At 46.0% G+C, this 22,363-nt stretch overlaps 1 protein-coding gene and 1 non-coding gene across 2 annotated transcripts in view; both read left to right on the top strand.

Moving 5' to 3' along the window:
• LOC140421366 (uncharacterized) overlaps positions 1-22,363 on the top strand; it is a 522,678-nt gene that overhangs the window by 42,925 nt on the left and 457,390 nt on the right. The window lies entirely within an intron of this gene.
• Positions 20,660-20,732, top strand: trnai-gau (transfer RNA isoleucine (anticodon GAU)). The gene has a single exon. It is a non-coding gene; the product is annotated as a tRNA-Ile (tRNA).

Raw genomic sequence — 22,363 nt, 5'->3', positions numbered from 1 at the left:
GACCAGAACTGCACACAGTGATCCAGCCGTTGCCTAACAAGCGTTTCTGCATAATAACCTCCCTACTCTTATGTTCAACGAAAAATAAACACAAATATTTCATAAGCCTTTCCGAACCACCTTATTTTCCTCTCCTGCTACTTTCATGTCCCTCTGGTTACTGTAATTCCGAGCGTCATACCGTTCATTGTATATTCCCTTGCCTTTCTAGTCCTCCCAAAATGCATCACCTCACACTTTTCAGAGTCCATTTGCCACTATTCTAAGGTTTTCCTCCTCACTATTAACCACATTAACGACTTTCTCGGAATCTGCGAACTTACTGATTATACCTCTTGCCAGCGTCCTTGGGTTACACGGAATGTGGAGCTGAGGCCATGGTCACCTTAGCCATGATCTCATTCAATTGTGGAGTAACTCGAGCGGCCGATTGACCAACTCCCTGCTCCTGAGTCGCATGTTCATATGGCAAGGAAAAGGCACTGCATTTTCCCGAGTGAGTGTTTGTTACTACGGGAGTATTGTTGAGCTGATCTACTACACCAGCAGACCCGACCCTTCCATGGTGCGGCGATCCCAATGCCGCAGCCGGCTCACGGTACTTGCTGTCAGAAGATGATCACATCGTGCTTTATTGCAACAGAGACTCCGATTGCCAGCGATACTCCAGTGAAAGGCAAGGCAATATCTAGACATAAATATATTCGCGGCATTCCTGGACGTGTGTAACTCATGGAATTAATAATAGCGCCAGGAATGTTACAGCACTCGGAATCGCCGATACACAGAACCACACAGTTCAGACTAGGCCCTCCGGCCACCGAGTCAGCACCAACACGCGAAAAACACCGGACCGACCTACCTAACCCCATTTGCCAGCACTTCGCCCATAGCCTTGCATGTTAAGACGGGCCATGTGCTCATCTAGGTACTATTTAAAGGATGCGAAGCAGACTGCCTCTACCACCCTCCCAGGTAGTGTATTCCAGACCGTCACCATCCTCTGGGAAAATAAGATTTTCCTCAAATCCCCTATAACCTCCTGCTCCTCACCTTGAACTTGTGTCCCCTCGTAACTGACAGCTTCAACTAAGGGGAACAGCGGCCCCTCTCCACCCTGCCCATGTCCCTCATAATCCTGTACACCCGAGCCTCTCCAACCTCTCTTCATAACATAAATGTTCCATCCCAGGCAACATCCTGGTGAATCTCCTCTGCACCCCCTCCAGTGCCATCACATCCTTCCTATAATGTGGTGACCAGAACTGCACACAGCAACCCAGCTGAAATGATAAAAAAAAGCTGTGGTCTCACGACAGTTCTGTACAATTCCAACATGATCTCCCTGCTTTTATCATCTATGCCTCTATTGTCCCTGCAAGCAGGGGCGGCGCGATGGCACAGGAGCGGTACAGTGGTTAGCACTGCTGCCTCACAGCCAGGGACCTGGGTTCACTGTTCCTGATCTGTGTGCAGTTTGCACTTTCTCCCCATGTCTGCGAGGGTTTCCTCCGGCTGCTCAATTTTTTAAATGACTTTATCAGAGTTACAAAACCAAAGCTCAGAGTGTCGACAGGGGAAACCCCCTAATGCAGATCCTTGCCTGCTCCGAAAACAATTCAGATTGAATCCAATTCATGGCCCGCAGAAGAGAGACATACCAGATCCAGGCATTACACCTGACCTCACACTCATCTTACACAAAAGGCCGAGAAGCGATTTCCTCCCACAGTTCAAAGATGTGTAGGAAATCTGGATTGACCATGCTAAATTGCCCCTTAGCGCCCTTCAATTGGGCGAATTCTGTTCCTGATCTGCGTGAGAATCCAACACAAGACAGGTCGTGTGAACGGAAACTTCAGGTATATTCGATCGACAACTTGATTTCTATTAAAGTCTAAACCCGGCACCATGTGCTTCCCATGTCTCGGACTGATATTAATTCTCGTGTTGCTCGGCGAGTCTCTGTGGCGGTTATTGTACATTAAACGTACATTGTAAAAATAATAATCTTTATTAGTGTCACAAGTAGGCTTACACTAACACTGCAATGAAGTTACTGTGAAAAGCCCCTAGTCGCCACATTCTGGCGCCTGTTCGGGTACACAGAGCGAGAATTCAAAATGTCCAAATCACCTAACAAGCTCGTCTTTCGGGACTTGTGGGAGAAAACCGGAGCGCCTGGAGGAAACCCACGCAGACACAAGGAGAATGTGCAGACTCCGAACAGACAGTGAGCCAAGCCGGGAATCGAATCCGGGTCCCTGGAGCTGTGAGGCAGCAATGCAAACCACCGTGCCGCCCATTAAGTACCCTGTACATTAAGTACCACAGCAGATAATGATCCATTCTGCATTTCGTTACAGGAACGGGTAACGTTGGACGAATCTGGAAGAGCAAACCATGATTTTCTTCTATTTTCTTTTTATAAATTTAGAGTACCCAATTATTTTTTTCCAATTAAGGGGTAATTTAGCGTGGCCAATCCATCTACCTTGAACATCTTTGGGTTGTGGGGGAGAAACCCACGCAAACCCATGCAAACTCCACACGGACAGTGACCTCGGCGCAGTGAGTCTGCAGTGCTACCACTGCGTCACTGTGCTGCCCGTTTCGTCTATCTTAACTCCTCATTTGTGTGCTTCCCTCTGCTGCTAGGTAGATATTCCGGTTTTAAAGTTAATATGAAATTCGCGGTATATTGGCTCTCAGGATTGCCCAAACTCTTCCTCGGTTGATCTACAGGACAGAAAAATGTTCGGTAAATAGACTCTACTGCTTGCGTGAGCACAGGATCACCTCATTCGCGAATGAGGTTTATGGCACTTTAGATTTTCTCTAACTCTGTGCCACACTGCGCAGTAATTGACCTCCCTGTCCTCCACACCGAGAGCGCTTATACTGAGCTAACCGTTCTGTTTAGATTTGTCAGCAACCGCCAGATATCGTCCTGAAACTGCATCTTCCTTCATTGGTAAGGTGTTGGTGATTATCCATCTCGGTGGCTGTGCCGGTTTCTCCTGATACCATTGCATTTGGTACAGGTTGGGGTCTTTATATTGGCAATCTAACTTCACCAATTCTCATTCTGACACTGTTATTGTCACCGGCAACTGAGTTACTGAATCTGCGCATAGCCCATCTGCGAAAGTAAAGGAAGGAAATTAACAGATTTATTTTCCTTTATAAATTTAGAGTACCAAATTTCTTTGTTTTCCTCAATTAAGGGGTACTTTTTAAAGTGGCCAACCCACCTAGCCTGTACATCTTTGAATTCTGGGAATGTGCAAACTCCGCACACACAGTGTCCCGGGGCCAGGGTCGAACCCGGGTCCTCAGCGCAATGAGGCAGCAGTGCTAACCATTGAGCCACCGTGCCCTTAGTTTATCAGAGTTGCCCTCAGACAGAGTTGATACAAATGTGCTTGCATCTACCACATTTTTTGGAACCTCTGATGCAGGCACCATTATAGACATTATCGATTGTTAATTATACTCCAGCCCATGTGTATTAATATGCTAATCTGGTTTAATTAACAGTAACTACTTACTGTGCCATAGCGCCGCCAGTATTACCAGAGACATAGAACATAGAATTTACAGTGCAGAAGGAGGCCATTCAGCCCATCGAGTCTGCACCGGCTCTTGGAAAGAGCACCCTACCCAAGGTCAACACCGCCACCCTATCCCCATAACCCAGTAACCCCACCCACCACTAAGGGCAATTTTGGACACTAAGGGCAATTTATCATGGCCAATCCACCTAACCTGCACATCTTTGGACTGTGGGAGGAAACCGGAGGAAACCCACGCACACACGGGGAGGATGTGCAGACTCCGCACAGACAGTGACCCAAGCCAGAATCGAACCTGGGACCCTGGCGCTGTGACGCAATTGTGCTATCCACAAGGCTACCGTGCTGCCCCGACACGTCTGATTAAATCTCTCTCAATGAACTGGACTGGCCTGAGTCAGGGATTGTGATGGAGGGAGTGAACCGGGGCTCTATTCCGCTCCGTGCAGTGCGGGGGGAGGGGGGGGGGGGGGTCTATTGTGACCTCACTCACCTCCCATCCTCCCGGCTTCGCCGATACCATCCGGTGAGTTTGTGACGCCCCTGCTTGAATTTGGCGCCATCTGCTGGTGGATTCGGTTTACTCTGTGTTACAGTTCAGCTATTGCGTGGATTCAAAGTTTACTGCAACACATACCAGGACCCGAAAGCTATCCAGAAATCGAAATTGCAGCTGTTTAGACACTGTCTTTGTTACTAATGGTAATCAGAAAATGATGCCTAATCTGTGCAAATCATCACTGAAGTTCTCTGTTTAAGCCCTGGGCCGACGAAGTCGAAGATTTCCAAGACTTGCGGTGGTTATAAATCAGAAGAATAGCAGGGCTGAACACACTGGTTTTGTTTATTTTGATTATAACGAAGAAGGTATAAAGGGGTACAAAACCTGATGCGCTCAGAATTATTTTTTCGAGATTGTCCGAAAATATATCCATCAGCTGAAGGTTCAAAGTTTTATAAAGAGGATAGGGCCAGGTGGATGATACTGCCTGCTGTGGGAAAGCATGAAACAAAGCCTTTGATTCGCTCAGCACAAGGAGCGGAGGGGAGCCGACAGCGACACTGAGGCACGGACGGGATTCGAACCCGCGATTTTTGGTTTACGAGACCAACGCCTTTCCCCAGGGCCACCGCACCGTGTGTAGGTGAACGGTATTAATTGCTCTGTGAGTTGTTACCATTTGGAAACTGACGCCAAAATTGTTGAGAGAAGACGAATCAATAGAACATTTCAAAAGGTATTGTCAGAACGTGAGAACGGAACCCAGCGCGGGATTTAAATGCAGGACGAAAAGGGCAAGATAAATACCTCTTACAAACAGGTGCAGGTAGCGGCAGTTGAATCCCCCCTCCCCCTGACACGATATTGTTCTCAGTGAGTTGAGCAGTGAGCGGGCGCAGGATGGTCACAGGCTGCTGGATGTTCAAATGTCGCTATTTCCGCTCCATCACTTCCGAATGCAGCAGATAACCGCCGCACACTTTTTCAGCTTTGAGTCTGCGCTGTTCCCGGTCACAGTTTCCGTTTGTTGTTCTCGTTCTAACACCATTGTGTTATTCTAGACATTGCTACCGCTGGTTGATTCTAGTCTTTGGTTGGATCTGCAGTGCAGTGGGACCTGAATCTGGTTTGCGGCTCTGACAGATAATTGCCTGCCCTGAAGAGCAACTGATTCAGGAACGATCGCGGGGAACCGCCTCGTCCATCTCCTCGTTACGATCTCGCTACTCAGTATTTCCTTCACTGCAAACCCCCCATTCTCCCCTCACTGTGTAACCAGATATTATTGTTCAATAAATAATACTGAAGATGCTGTGGGTGACCGTTATGTTGGTCGATGTGAGGCTGATTCTGAATTTTGAAATTGTTATTGTTTTCTGTTCGTTTGTATCAGGCTGGAGCCACCAAGACCCAGTGGAACAGTTGGACGTGACATGAGGGTTGAAGAGGATATTAAATTAACGCCACACATCAATACAATCTATCCGGACGATCCTGATATACAGTCAGCTTCCGGGCAGCTTGCAAGGTCCGTCTGATTGGAGAGAATCTGCGTAGCAGCAAATGTAGAAGTGTTATCAATATGACACACATACAGATAAATACTAGTACACCACTATAAATATCCCTATACATGTCTCTGCCGGCAGTCCATTATAGCAGAAATACAGTGGATCCCAGAAACAAACCAACACCGAGAGGGGGGGGGGGGGGGAGGTAGGTTGTGTGTGGGGGTGGGGGGTGGGGGGGGGGGGGGTGATATTCAACTCTCAAGGTGGATGCGAGAGGACGGTCAGAAAGGCCACAGTCCTTTATAATGATCACGTGAAATGGAGCAAGACTCCATATGTAGATCTTTGTTTTTTTTTCTGACCGAGCTTCATTAATCTATGGAACTCTTCCGCAGAGACCGCTGAGGGGGGTTCGTTGAATATTTCAAGGCAGATGTGCTTGGATTCTCGAATAAAAGGGGATTTAAAGTTTATCCGGGGTAGGTGAAATGTGAATCTGAGGTCATAATCACATGAGCCACGAACTTATTGAACGATGGAGGAGGCTCGAGAGGATGGATAAACAACTCCTGCTCAAAATTCGTCTGTTCGCAGGTCCGTGAAGAGGTATCACAATCTCCTGGGTCGGTATTTGTTATCGATGGAGACACAGCATCGTTGAGCTTGTCCCAGCACAGCGTCTCGAAGGATGCTCCAATGGTAGCGGTAAGTCCATGCCGCAGTGGGCGCAACTTACTTGTTCTCAGTACAGGATCACAACTCTGTGCATTTTAATAGTGACGGCCAATCCTCTGATTGCCAGCGATAGAAAGAGAACGCTGGTAATATTGGTCCCCTGAGGCAGTGATGAAAAGATCTGGAAGGACCGGACAAATACATGGCCTCCGCGGTCGCTCACCCCCTAGCTGATACACGTCCGTTATCTGGGCGACTCCATAACAGAAAACAGGAAGTGTCAACATGGATTTGATGTATTTTCGATCGGAAAGTCGATGTTCTACTGGAGACTACAAGGGGCTCAGATTCAGCGGCCTTAGGTCGATCTAAGTTAATGGTCTTGGAAGATTTTATTATCCCCACATCTGAGAACTTGCATTACTTCTGCTCTGAAGTGGATATTCCAAGTTTAAACTTACTGTGCATGGCGAAATGCGGATTAATCTCACGAATCGCAAACGGCTCCACTATTGACCTATACAAGGACTGAGACAGCAATGGAATTGGTGGATACATGGACTTGAGTGTTTTTCTGAATCGAGATCAAACCATCCCCCGGGACAAGGGCAGGAACGCAAAATTAGTGGAATTGAAAATACTCTCTGAGGTTTTTGTCCGTGGTTGTAGCTGCTTTGTGACACTGTGCTCAATGCACAGTAATAGACTGCCCCGTCCTCCACACTGAGCGCGTTTATATTGAGATGACCATTCTTTTTACACTTGTTGGCAGCCGCCAGATATTGTCCTGAGATCTCCTCTTTCTTCATCGCCAATAAGTTGATGATGATCAATCTCGGCGGCTGTGCCGGTTTTTGCTGATACCAGAGCATGTGGTACATAGTCGGGTCTGTATATTCGCAATCTAACTGCACTGAACCCCCTTCTGATGCGGATATTGTCAGCGGTGACTGAGTTACTGGATCTGCGCACAGTCCGCCTGCGAAAGTATAAAATATCAAAAGTTAATCACAATTTGCGGGAATCTGAGAGTCAGTTGTCCATCCGAGAAACACGCGGCTGGGGACCGGAGAATCCAGTCCTGAACCCAGTACTTTCTATGCAAGAGCGCCGCCAATATTAACAGAAACATGTCTAAATAAATCTCTCTTAGTGAATGGGAATGAAATGAGTTAGAGATTGAGAAGCCGAGAGGGAACCCGGGCTCTTTCAGCTCATTGTTCCACCCACACACTGCAGAGGGCCAGGCCCATTGTGACATCACTCCGGATACCATCCCCATTAGCTGCGTCAGTGCTGTCACGTGACATAATCAGGCCCATGCCTGATATTGGGGCCCTCTACTGGCGGGTCCTAAGTAATCCATTTTAGGATGAGGTCATTGAGTGGAATGGGAGAGTATTTTATCCGCAAACATGAGCGTTTGCCAGAAAGCTAAATTTTGGCACAGCGACCACAGTGGTTAGCACTGCTGCCTCACAGCGCCAGACTCAGGTTCCATGCCGGCCTTGGGTGACTTGTGGAGTTTTCACTTTCTCCCCGTGTTTGCGTAGGTTTCCTCCAGATGCTCCAGTTTCCTCCCATAGTCCAAATATAGAACATAGAACATAAAGTAGGAGGCCATTCGGCCCATCACGTCTGCACCGACCCATTCGGCCCATCAGGTCTGCACCGACCCACGTATGCCCTTGCTTCCACCCTATCCCCGTAACCCAATAACCCCTCCTAACCGTTTTGGACACTAAGGACAATTTATCATGGCCAATCCACCTAACCTGCACGCCTTTGGACTGTGGCAAGAAACCGGAGCACCCAGAGAAAACCTACACAGATACGGGAGAACGTACAGACTCAGCACAGACACTGACCCAGCGGGGAATCGAACTTGGGACCCTGGCGCTGTGAAGCCACAGTGCTAGCCACTTATGCTACCGTTCTGCCCTCGGGTGTGCAGGTTAGGTGGATTGGCCACGCTAAATTGTCCCGCAATGTCCAGAGATCTGTAGGTTAGGTTAAAGGTTTATAGGAATAGGGCGGGGAATTGGCCTTGGTGGAGTATTCTTTCAGAGGGTTGGAGCAGACTCGATGGCCGAATGGCCTCCTTCTGCACTGTAGGAATTCTATGATTTATTCTATAAATTGGAGCCATTCTGACACAGGTTTTGTCACTGTTGTTGTTTATATCGAAATGTGACCCTAATTCTGGAGTAATTATTGCTGGACCTCTCTGTCCAAATCCAGTGAAAGACAAAGTATAAAGAATGTTAACAAGTTGGAGATAGCGCGGATATTATATATCAGAAGAGTACCAGGAATGAATGGCAGTTTATGAAAACTGACAAGGCAATCTTGGATTCTTTTGCTTGTGATAAAAAAGGTAGAATGGAGAATCAATTTATCTCCTCAGAATTTTGCTCTTGTGCTGGAGGGGATCGCATGTAATGACTTTAATTGGTAGAAGATTCAATGACAAAATCACTTCAATTTCAGGCGAAAATGTATAGTGAAAGACACATTTTATTTCTTCCATTGTGATTTTTTACTATCAGGAATACCGCATCAAAATGAAAAAGGGCGAAGATACACAGGAACTTGTCAAAGGGATATTACCATTAATTGAAAATGGAAGGCAACGTGAAAAATGCGTGTGTGAAAGCCGCCAGGTGTCGCACTTTCAAATAGGCCTCATTCCGTTCCCTAAATATTTGTGATTCTGGGTCTTTCCTGCCCACATGTTTTTGTTTCCTCAGTCACTTGAGCAATAAAAAGGCGCAGAATGGGCACAGACGTCTGGTGACTCAGTCGTTGATATTTCCACTCCATCAATTGCGATGGCAGCTGATAGTTTGATCAGCTTTGAGTCTGTGATATTGCTGGACATTGCATTATTGCATTTGCTTCTGTCGGTTTAATCCGATTGTGCTATTGCAGACATTGCTTCCCAGGGCCCAGTTCCGTCGTTGGTTAGGTCAGCAGTTCAGTTCGACTGGATTTTATATTTCTACTTGAGTCCAAAGATATGCATGTTAGGCAGATTTCTGGCTCGGAGATTTGGAACGTTCCACATGTGGAATTAGCCTCTCTACACGTCCATCGCATTAATGTAAAGACATCAAGGTTGACTTCACGTCAGTACAGAAAGAACCACAGCATTTACATTCTGCTAGATATAATCTAATTCCGGTATCGTCACTCTAACTAGCGTTTGCATTGTGTTTTGCGAATATAAACCCCTGTAAAAAAGAGACGAGGACAAAGATTCATGTGTGCTCTAAGGCTGGTCTGATGCTTGTTAACACGGGTGTCCTGCTTTCCAAATTTATTCCTGCTAGATATTAACATTTTAAAAATGTTTTAAACGTCTTTCCAACATTGAATGTCACCCAGATCACAGCGAGAACGGGGATCCGCATTGCTGCTGGTCCTGGATTCCAGGGACAATTTTGTCTCAGAAACCCGCAGAACATCCAACAATATCAAGCTCAGAGCATTGGCTGAGGCTGCTCTGACGTCACAACCTATGAAACGAATGATCGGAAGAGCAGGGTTTGCTGGGTCTGATATCACCTATTTAAACATGTTTGTCAACGAAAACTGAGGCAGTTGCGGTGCATTCTGCTGATCAGCGCATGCCGAGAAAACGCAGACAGCTTGATCCTTAATCCTATTCTGCTCAAACCTGCCAAGCCGACGCCATTTATTCCATATAATAGCTGGAATTGGCGGAACTGAAAGCCTTCAGAGCTCACTTGTCCTCTCGATGGGCCTTTATACTAGCTGTAGTAGCTCTAATGGCCAGTGAGCAGTTCGGTTAATGGGAGCCACCGCATTGTTAGTAGCACATTAAGAGCTATTTCCCTTCACTTCACCCATCTCACAGAGTGAAACTGTTGAAGGGACTGTATTTAATTCCTGTTCCCTGTTCGATTCACTGCTGCCCGCCCTGATGTCATGAATTGGAGCAGAAAGGAGCTCTCAGTTGATTGGATCAATACTGGAACAAAGACCCCATGACCTAATTGGGTGAAAACTGATGACTGTCAGGAATGAACGAATCGGCAAAGATACCAGGTATTACTCAACACGTACCCAACTCGTCACAGATACAATTTCAGATTCAAATCCGCTGACAGCCCTCTGCAAACATGTGAGATGTTGTTTTGTATTCATTCATCACAACTGCTGCTCTCTTAACCTGGAAGTTTACAAACTACAAAATCTCCTTCGTGCAGGCAATGTGTTCTGTGTTAACCCTGTTTTCTCTTTATTTCTGCCAGCCGTTAGTGATTTAGACTCAGTCTCACACGCACCGGTTTCCACATCACATTTTGAAGGAGGCTTTGCCATAAATAATTTCAGCTATTCGACCACTGCTGATTCGCATAATTTACAGCTGTACCGCCAGGGCCCGGAGATAACCCCCATACTTTTGATCGACATCCCGAAATACGGAGATGTTTTCAGAGCAGAGGCCGTGTGGATTCTCAGCATCTCTCGACACTTCGAAACGGGAGGGAAATTTCACCATCCGGCAGCTGCGGCTGTCTGACAGCGCGGTGTATTACTGCGGACTGAGAGACACAGTGACAGCAACCAGAGGGAGCCTCGTGCAAAATCACTGCCGCTGTGTGACAGAGTGAACGGAATAGTGGACTGTGGAGAGATGCATTAATACCAGCAATGAGCAGAGGGACTGGAGAATGTAGCCACGAGACAGATTCCAGCAGCTCTGAACAGAGGTGTTAGATGTCAGATTGGATTCACTCAATAATGAGAAATTGAGTGGAAATGTTTAAGGCCTATTTGACAAACTGACATTTTAACATTTGTTAAATTGAAAATTTCTCCTGTTGATTGTCATTGTATTTTTTCACCTCTGTTTGATACGACACGAATACAAAACAAATCTGAGAACACACTTTCTTTCATCCCCGCCTCAAATTCAGTCGTTTTCGTGATTGAAATCCTCGGAACACCTTCATCACATTCAGCACTTGTATTTCCTTTCTTCAAGGCTGTTTCTTTCAGGTGAACCGAAGGTAAAAATGCCGCTCAGATCAATTAGGGATCAAGCTGTCTGTGTTTTCTGGTCTCGCTCTGATCAGCAGAATGCACTGCAACCTCCTCAGTTCCCTCTAATAAACATATGTGGTTAAATAGGTGACATCAGACCAATCAGATCCAGCGAACCGAGCTCTTCCGATCATTCGTTCCATAGGAAGTGACATCAGAACAGCCTCAGCCAATGCTCTCAGCTTTATCTGGTTGTATATTCTGCAGGTTTCTGAGACAGAATTAGTCCCCGGAATCCAGGACCAGAGGCGATGCGGATCCCCGTTCTCGCTTTGATCTGGGTAACATTCATTGTTAGTAAGACGTTTAGAACGTTAAAAAACGTTAATTTCCATCGGAATAAATTTGGAAAGCAGTACCCTTGTGTTAATCAAGTATCCAATCTGCCTTAGAAAAGATGAGTCTATCCCCTAGCCTCTTCCTTCCAGGAGTTTATGTTGGCAAAACACAAAGCATACGCGAGTTAGAGTGACGGTACCGGAATTGGATGATGATATCTATCAGAAAGGAATGTAAATGTTCTGGTTCTTTTCTGTACTAACGGAACGGCAACCTTGATGCCTTTACAATGATCTGATCGGAGTGTGGAGAGGATAATTCCACAGGTTCCAAATCTCGCTGCCAGAAATCTAAGCACCACCTAATTCTCTAACTGGGAAATCAGGAATAACCAGTTGAGAAAGAGAATCGGTAGAATGTGGCTCAAATTAACACAAGGAAGAGCTGAGGAGCGGAGTAAAGACACGTTTCAAGGGAAACTAGATAAACAAATAAGGGAGAAAGGGGCGGAGGGATTTGCTGATAGAATGATATGAGGAGAGATGGAGGATTCTCCTGGGATTGTAAACACTGACATGAAGCAATTAGGCCGAATGAGCTTTCTCGTGCTCTAAATTCTATCTATTTTTATGTTACACCGACGGAATTTTCACCCTCAGTTCAGTTCAGTTGAATTTTTAAGCAATGTTTTCCGCTTTCTATAACCGTGTGTTGCAGGTCTGAGCGATGGAGATTGTGTTACTCACCGGGAATCCTCACTCACACAGACAGAAAGAGAAGATGTCACTCTAACCTGTACCTATACGGACGATGCTTTATACTTATTCTGGTACCGTCAGTGCCCAGGCAGACAGTCTAAGTTTCTGGTCCGGAAGGACACGGGCGGCGGTGCTGAATTGAAGGCGGATTTCGCTCAGGCCCGGTTTTCATAGATCATCATAGAATTTACAGTGCAGAAGGAGGCCATTCAGCCCATCGAGTCTGCACCGGCTCTTGGAAAGAGCACCCTACCCAAGGTCAACACCGCCACCCTATCCCCATAACCCAGTAACCCCACTCAACACTAACGACAATTTTGGACACTAAGGGCAATTTATCATGGCCAATCTACCCAACCTGCACATCTTTGGACCGTGGGAGGAAACCGGAGCACCCGGAGGAAACCCACGCACACACGGGGAGGATGTACAGACTCCGCACAGACAGTGACCCAAGCCGGAATCGAACCTGGGACCCTGGAGCTGTGAAGCAATTGTGCTATCCACAAGGCTACCGTGCAGCAGTTCAGCAGTCAGACAAGCTGTACCGATTGACCTTCTCGGAGCTGCGGCTGTCTGACACCGCGGTCTATTACTGTGCACAGAGTCTCACAGTGATGGCAACGAGGGAAAGTTTCAAACAAAAACTGCCGCAAGTTTCTGGGTCACAGCTGCTGTCTGGTGAGAGCTTGTTTTCACAGCGGCTCAGACACTGAACGTGAATGGTTTCCTGTAAGCACAGGCCCTGAACACAGTCCACATAAACACCATCTAAAATCGTTCACATCGAAGACAGATTCAGTCCAATTATTGTATTTACTGAGAGCAGAATGAGTTGATGCTGATATGAGGATATCTGAGAACTCGTCGCAACCATTGAGAAAAGAAACTCTGCATGTGATCGGCACTATTTATATCCCAGACCGCTGTTCAGGAAATCGCTGAAGGACAAGTAATTTTAGGTTTGTAATATCAGTCTGTAGAGCAAACCAATGCCCATCGGATGAGGAAAATCTTAATAATCATAATAACCCGACTAAACACCACTGAATGTTAATGTCACTGACATATATTAAAACTGAGAATGCTTAATATGGCTGAAAAAATACATTCCCCCTGGCATTGCTGTTATCATTGTCCTGATGAGATCAGGATGAAAAGCTTCGACAATTATTTTCGGCAATGCTCACGTCTGTGCTACCAAACAACCAATCCTCAATACAGAAAAAGTACAGAAGTTATTTTCCGGACATGATTAGAAGTTGATGACTAATGGTAAATAAGTAAATTATCCTTAAGGTCAGATTTGGTGTTCCAGGCACCTGGACTAATGGTAACAAAGCCAACTAAATACAAAATCCAAATGGAAAAGAACACCAGAAAGCGCCAGGAGCGCCCTGGCGAATCTGAACGCACCGGACAAGGCTTTATGCACAAACAAAGTTTTTGTACTTTTGTCCTGAGCATCCCTCAGTGTTACATGCCCGCTACTGCATTTATGCGGTGTGTGTCACTCCTTTAAAGACTGGAACACAATATCAAATATCCGCTCAGCACTTTTGTCGCAATATATTTGATTTGGAAACTGGAATAAATGCTCTAAACATATCATAACGTAATGCTCAGAATGTATTCGATGTAAAATGGAGCAGAGGAAACCTCCCCAGTGCTGCCGGAACAGGCGCCAGAGTGTGACGACTAGGGGATTTTCAACGTAACTTCATTGCAGTGTTAATGTAAGTCTGCTTGTGACAATAAAGATGATTATTATCCCTTGCTTGTCAATCATTTGGATTTATTTCAAATCAGAAAAATCTGCTAATCGGTTCATAAAGTCCAGCTTTTCCGCCTCAGTCCGCTATTCTCTTTGTCACATTGCGGCAGTGTTTTTGTACGAGGCTCCCTCTGGTTGCTGTCACTGTGTCTCTCAGTCCACAGTAATACACCGCGCTGTCAGACAGCCGCAGCTCCCGGATGGTGAAATTCCCCTCACTTTTCGAAGTGTTTATTGATGCAGAAAATCGAGACTCCACGCCCACTGTTCTGGAAATAGCTCCATAGTTATGAACGTAGATCAGTAATGTGGGAGCTTTATTCAGGTCCTGACGGTACAGCTGTAAATAATATGAAGCAGCTGTGGTCGAATAGCTGTAATTAATGGTCACTGAGTCTCCTTCATATTGTGTCACTGCAAGCGGCTCCTGAGAGACCGAGTCTTCACCTCTAACCCCTGAAAACATTTAGAAATAGAGACATTGTTTTTTCATTATCACGATTGTTTCAAGTTAAGGAAATAGATTGCAAACGGAGGGGAGATACATTTAAATGACTATTTCTATGTCGATATCACGAGCAAAGTGAAAATTGTGCAACTTCGGAACTTACCAGTTAAGAGGACTGCAGCGGCGAGGGATGTGTAAAAGGTAACAGTCGACATGTTCACAGAGCTGGTGGTGGATTTAAACAGAGTGAGTTAAAGCTGAATTGTTTCAGATAAGACTTGACAAGATGTTGAATCATATCCCACCTCGCTACTGATTGGTTCATTACTGACAGAGTCTAAAGGCGACACCCAATCAGCCCTGAGCTCCTGTGTCCTACATTTCATCAGAACAAAGAGCATGGAATCAGATGAAACTGTTCTCAGAACAATGAATTGAACGGAATAGCTTCAGACAATAAGAAATAGGAGCCGGAGTGGACCATTGGCTCCTTCACTCGGGCCTGGTCTGTCATTCAGTTAGATCATGGCTGATCTACCTCACATCCACCCTCCTGCACTATCCACAACTATCTTCTTTGCCTTAATATCCGCAGATCTTTGGAACCCTTCTTGAAGAAACTCAGCGACTGAACAACTACGTTCTCTGTGCTGCAGACTAATAATACAACGAGCATTAAATCAAATGTTGGTTCTTTATCGGGGTTAATATTTGAGATGGGGCACGGATTGGTAACAGTTCATGTTGTTCTGATAACAGAACCAGAGCCTCCCATTTACAGAGCTGTTCGGAGGCCAGTAAATCGGAAAAACAAACATTCAGCACCACAGAAAGAGATCATTCGGGCACGCTTTCATTTATAATATTGCTTTATTAATATTAGCAGTTCACAATCCTACTGACAGATCCGATTCAGTGAAGAGGAGGTGAGAGTGCCTTGCCGGTTTTTGTACGGGTTGACTGTGCCTCTGTAACAGTGTGGGGCTCAGAGCACAGAGATACACGGCGGAGTCAGAGACATGGACGCCGGTGATATTTAATGGAACGGTTTTCTTGTCTTTGTCCAAATCAGCAGAAAATCGGTCAGAAAACTCTGGTGACTTATCGCCCTGTTCCTTGCTGAACATTTTCAGTAAATATCTCGGAGCTTTCCCGGGATACTGGATGTACCAGAAGAGAGTTAGCGAGGAGTATTGAGTTTCGTAACTGCAGTTCAATATTGCTGTTTGTTCTTCCTGAACCGTTAATTCAGGCGGCTCCTGGGAAACTGAATCTTGGCCACTGGTTCCTGTAACAAGATATAGAATGTGTCAGAAATCTGTGAGTAAATATAACGCATGAAACACACACTGAGGATTTGAGCTCAGACTCACCGGGCAGCAAGACCATTATTATCAGTAAAGCACACAGGGAGCACATGGTTCCTGAATGGACAGTAAACAGCGACACTGTTTCAAATACGTTGCTGCTTCTTGTCTCATATCACAGAGTAAACTCAGATCAGTGGCCGGCTTCACTTGTTGGGAAATTGAGGGGCGTTCCTCCGTGCTACGATTGGCCCGTCTCGCAACTTTTACGTCAGCTGTGGACCAGCCTCTGTTAGTTGAGGACGAAACACAGCTATGTCGGTCCAATCAGATTCCAGCCCTGGTTGTGTTTTTCAGTTTTGTTCCCTTTTTCTGTCTCATATTATCCGTCATTTTGGCTTTTTCTGGGTGTAACTCGCTTTTCTTCGAATTAATGTTTGTCTATTTGTTTCGATAGATCTTTATCTCGAATCAAGGCGAAAGGTGAAAGGAATCATTTTAATTCAGCCTAATGCACAAGAATTAACGAGTGCCACCCAGAGCATTAGCATCGTTAATAGTTACTGTTTTGAGGGGGCCAGGGATAAATAGTCAACCAACTCTACACCGAGATGCGGTTCCACTAGGGTTAGCTTTGTAAAGTACTGATTTCAGTCATTATTTTTAAGACAGGATCTTTACAATGTGATAACTCTGACTGTGCCATTAGCTCACATTTCAAAGATGTCCACTGACAAATAGGCACCAGCCCCAGAACTTTTGAAAGTACAGCTTTACGACGTCGTTCGCCAATTCACCAACCCTGCACATCTTTGGGTTGTGGGAGTGAGACCCACGCAAACACGGGGAGAATGTACAAACTACACACAGCCAGCGACCTGGGGCCGGATTGAACCGATGTCCTCAATGCCATGCGACAGCAGTGCTAACCACTGCGCTACCGCGCCACTCTGTGTTTATACTGAGTTGATACAATTTGCTATTTTCTGCAAGATTATGTGGAATCTCCCATCTAGGCACCACATAGATATTACCGATCGTGAATTATATTTTGGCCCATGAGTCCTAATATGTTAATCCGGTTTGATGAGCATTATAACTACTCACTGTGTCACAGCGCCGCCAGTATTACCAGAAACATTTCTAATTGAGTCTCTCTCAGTGAATTGGACTGGACTGAGTCAGAGATTGGAAGGATAGAGCGAACCCGGCTCTGTTCAGCTTAGTGCAGTGCGGGGGTGGTGGAGGGGGAGGTCTACTGTGATCTCACTCGCCTCCCATCCCACCTGCTTGGCCGAGACCATCAAGTGAGTTTGTGACGCCCGTGCCTGAATTTGGCGCCCTCTGCTGCCGGATTCTGTTTACTTTTCGTCAGAATTCGGCTGTTGAATGCATTCAGAGTTTACTGCAATGTGTATCAGGGCGGCAAACCGAGCCAGAAATTTAAATTTCGTCTGTTACTGTTGTTGTTACTGTTGGTGTTTTAAATCAGAAAATGATGCTTAATTTGTGCAAATGACCCCTGGAGTTCTCTGTTTAGCCCTGGGACGACGAAGTCGAAAGAATGCTAAGAATTTGGAGGACAGGCGGAGGTTATAAATCAGAATGATAACAGGGCTGAACAGACTAGTTTTGATAATTTTGATCACAACGAAGCTACAAAAGCGAGTAAACGGATGCTCTCAGGGTTTTATTTTTAGCAGTGACCAGATTGCACAGAATTGTTTGAATTAGCTGAAAGTTCAACGTCCGAGAAAGAAGATAGAGGTAGGTGAATGATATTTCATGTTGCGTTTGTTTGTGGGAGATAATGAAGCGTTATAGACGACTTTGAATGGATCAGTACAATGGCAGTTCAGAATTAACGCGGGCGGTGCTCGAACAACGATTTTTGATTTACAAGACAAACGCTTTTCCTCTTGGCCACCGCACCGAGTGCAGTAAATAGTATTAATTGTACTGTGATTTGATACCATTTGGCGTTTGGCGCCGAAATTGACGAGGGAAGATGAATCAATAGAACATGTCAACAGGGAGGAACTTGAGAACGGAAAGCAACACGGGGTAAAATGCAGGGTAAAAAGGGCAATAGAAAAATCTCTTTCAAATAGGCGTATATAGTGTCAGTTGAATCTGGCCCCTTTCCGCCCCTCCTACACAATATTGTTCTCAGTGAGTTGAGCAGTGAGCAGGTGCAGGATGGTCAAAGGCGGCTGGATGCTCAACTGTCGCTATTTCCGCTCCATCACTTGTGACTGCAGCTGATAATCGCCGCACACATTTTCAGCATTCAGTCTGCGGTGTCCCCGGTCATAGTTTCCGTTTGTTAGTCTCACTCCAACATCATTGTGATGATCTTGTGTTTGGTTGGATCAGCGGTGCAGTGGGACCTGAATCTGGATTTCTGCTCTGACAGATTGCCTGCCCTGAAGAGCGATTGATTCGGAACTATCGCGGGGAACCGCTTCGCCGCTCACCTCGTTATGATCTCGAGACTCAGTATTTTCTTCACGGCAAAACCCCCATTCGCCACTCACTGTGTACCCAGATTTTATTGTTCATTAACTTATAATGAAGATTCTGCGGATGACCGTTTTTGGTGGTCGACATGAGGCTGATTCTGAATTTTGAAATTATTATCATTTTCTGTTCGTAAATTATTATAATTTTCTGAACTTTTGTGAGTCGAGGAGTTATCAGAGTCCCATGAATTTTACAGCACTCACCATGGACAGCACCACTCGCTCACCCTCTCGCTTATCTCGGCGACTGCATAACAGAAAGCAAAACGAGTCAACACATATTTGATGTATTTTCGATCGGAAATCGATGTTCCACTGAAGTCTAAAAAAGCATGCTGGTAATTTAGTGGTGTTGCTTCCTGAGACTCTCATTGAATAGTAAATGTGCAGTCTATGTATTCATAACTACAGCAGATCAGTCCATTCTGTCTTCAGTTACAGGAACTATTGGCTCAGATGCAGTAGTCTTAGGCCCACCTAAGTTAATGGTCCTGGAAGATTTGATTATCCCCACATCTGAGAGCTTGCATTACTTCTGCTCGGAAGTGATATTCCAATATTAAATTTATTGTGCATGGCGACATGCAGATTAATCTCACGAATCCCAAATGTCCCCTTAATTGACCTGGACAAGGACAGAGACCCCAATATAATCGGTGGATATATAGACTTGAGTGTTTTTATGAATCGAGATCAAATCATCCCCCAGAGCAAAGGCAGGAACGCAACATTAGTAGAATTGAAAATACTCTTTGAGGTTTTTGTACATGGCTGTAGCTGCTTTGTGACACTGTTCTCAACGCACAGTAATAGACCGCCCCGTCCTCCACACTGAGCGCGTTTATATTGGTATAACCATTCTTTTTACACTTGTTGGCAGCCGCCAGATATCGCCTTGAGATCTCCTCTTTCTTCATCGCCAATAAGTTAATGATGATCAATCTCGGCGGCTGTGCCGGTTTTTGCTGATACCAGAGCATGCGGTACATAGTTGGGTCTGTATATCCGCAATCTAAACGCACGGAACCCCTTTCTGATGCGATATTGTCACCGGTGACTGAGTTACTGGATCTGCGCATAGTCCGCCTGCGAAAGTAGAGGAATGAAACATAAGAACATAAGAACTAGGAGCAGGAGTAGGCCATCTGGCCCCTCGAGCCTGCTCCGCCATTCAATGAGATCATGGCTGATCTTTTCTGGACTCAGCTCCACTTTCCGGCCCGAACACCATAACCCTTAATCCCTCTATTCTTCAAAAAACTATCTATCTTTATCTTAAATACATTTAATGAAGGAGCCTCTATTGCTTCACTGGGCAAGGAATTCCATAGATTCACAACCCTTTGGGTGAAGACGTTCCTCCTAAACTCAGTCCTAAATCTACTTCCCCTTATTTTGAGGCTATGCCCCCTCGTTCTGCTTTCACCCGCCAGTGGAAACAACCTTCCCGCATCTATCCTATCTATTCCCTTCATAATTTTATATGTTTCTATAAGATCCCCCCTCATCCTTCTAAATTCTAATCTATCAAGGGTTAATCAAAATTTCCGAGACTCTGAGAGTGAGTTGTCCATCTGAGAAACACGCAGCTGGGGGACCGGCGAATCCAGCCCACAATCCAGAACTTACTATGCAGGAGCGCCGCCAGTATTAACAGAGGCATGCCTGACTGAATCTCTCTGTGTGAATGGGAATGGGATGAGGCAGAGATTGAGAGGAGAGAGGGAACCCGGGCTCTGTTCAGCTCATTGTTCCACCCACACACTGCAGGGTGTCAGTGCTATTGTTACATCACTCAGGATACCATCTCCATTGGCTTTGTCTGTGCCATCACGTGACTTCATCAGGCCCATGCTTGACAATGCCACCCTCTACTGGCGGGTGCGTTGTAAAACATTTTAGGATGAGGTCAATTAGTCGATTCGGTGAGTATTTTATCTGCAGGCATGAGCGGTTTCCAGATAGCAAAATTTCAGCGAGGTGGCAGAGTGGTTAGAACTGCTGCCTCACAGCGCCAGGGATCAACGTTCACTTCCGGCCTTGGGTTGCTGAACAAATGCTTCAGCTCAAGAGAAGTTCTATGTCTTCTGGTCTTGTAAATTGAGACATCAGTTTTAAAGAAACAGACGCGTTCTTGTAAGAAGTGACAGGGCCCCTCAGCCGAACAATGAGAAGCTGCAGCACGGCAGTTTAGTTGAACGTGGCACAGGTCCGTTGGCTCTTGCATGGGCAGCTGTTTCTGTAGTGTAGTGGTTATCACATTCGCCTGATACGCGAAAAGACCCCGGTTCGAAACCGGGCAGAAACATCCCGTGCGTCTAGTTTAGCCTGTTGCTGAATATTACCTTAATCTCGTAACTGATCTTCATCATCGAGGAATAGCAAAAGCCATGCACGGCTATGGGCCAGTGGCGCAATGGGTAACGCGACTGGCTGGCGATTCCCGGTTCGACTCCTAGCTGACTCGGAGTTCAAATTTTGGAGTCCCATTTAGTTCAGTGGGTGGGACAGCTGCTTCTTGATGCAGAGCAAAGTGAGCAGGGCATCATCAATTCTCGTATCGGCTATGGTTATTTATGAAAGACCTGCCCTCTCAATTTAACTTCCACTTCAAACAAGAACAGAAAATACTGGCCAATATCAGCAGGTCTGACAGCCTCTGTGGAGAGTGATGGCAGCAGTCGTTTCGAGTCTGGGTGACTCTTTGTCGAAGCTGGACAACAGGATCTTTGGTGAGATTTAGACTGGCGGTGTGTGTGTGGGGGAAGGGAGGGAGCATTAAGCATTGGGCCTCGATAGACGGCCAGCGATAGGTGGAGAATAACAAAAATGTGTTGGACAGAAAGAAGAAAAAGGGGATGTAAATGGTTCTAATCAAAGTTAAGAACGGTGCTGATAGAGGCGAAAAGGAGATTAGAATGTGTTAATTGCAGAGGACAATAAGGTACAAGGGACCGATTTCCCAAGAGGGATGGCATGGGCTAGGGGGATGTGATGGGGGGGGGGGGGGGGACAATGGTGGGGGAAAACATATCAATGGAAGCAATGAAAATAAGTTGATGAAAATAAACATGTGGTGAACGGGGAGGAGGGATTTCACAGTCCGAGGTTGTTGAGCAGACTGTTAAATCCACAAGGCTGTTCCAGCACGCTGCTATTGCCATGGAAGGTCGATCTAACATCTGCGGAAAATACTGGAACAACTCAGCGAGTCAGGCTGGATTTGTCGACAGGACAACAAAGCTCGTCTTTCACCATCACCTTTCATTAAAACCGGGACCAGTTAGAAATGTCGGACGTTTTAACCAAGTGAAATCCCGGAGGGAGCAAACAGAACAACAGGAAAGGGCTCTGACAGGGTGCAAGTCAGGAGAGATTAAATGAGAAAAGGCCTAGGGTTCCCTGGCCACAGAGTGAAGTTAGCATCGCATCAGAGAATAATTACACCACAGTATGTGGCCATTCCAGCCGCTGTGTCTGTGCCAGCTCTCAACAACTACCGCCCGGATACAAAGAACAAGTGGAAACAAGATTCAAACCCAAATCTGCGATGGAAGTACACACAGAATGGGGGCCGCATTTACAGTGTGAGACTGTTGCACACAGAGTGTGAAAGCTGTATGGAGCCCAATGGAAAGATGCGCTCCTGTTCCTCGAGTGTTTGTTGAGCCTCTTTGGAACCTTTCAGGAGGCCGAGGTCCGGGAGGTCAGCGTTAAGATGCAGCTCTCCAGTCAGTTCAATTCTCCACATTGGCTCTGTGGATTAGATGGGTCACGTCCCTGTGAAGTGAACGCAGATCTGGAGCAGCAATTCTATCCGAACGCAATACAGCTCAGACACTGTCTCCCTCGAGCATCATCTGTGGGGAGAGAAACGACATAAACATCCCGAGTCCTGAGGAATTTTTTTCAGAGTGGGCCAATGCAAACCAACGCCGC

Source organism: Scyliorhinus torazame, chromosome 5 (genome assembly GCF_047496885.1).
Source record: "Scyliorhinus torazame isolate Kashiwa2021f chromosome 5, sScyTor2.1, whole genome shotgun sequence".
Lineage (NCBI taxonomy): Eukaryota > Metazoa > Chordata > Chondrichthyes > Carcharhiniformes > Scyliorhinidae > Scyliorhinus > Scyliorhinus torazame.
Note: the sequence above shows the minus strand (reverse complement) of the source record. Positions and strands in the feature narration are given on the sequence as shown.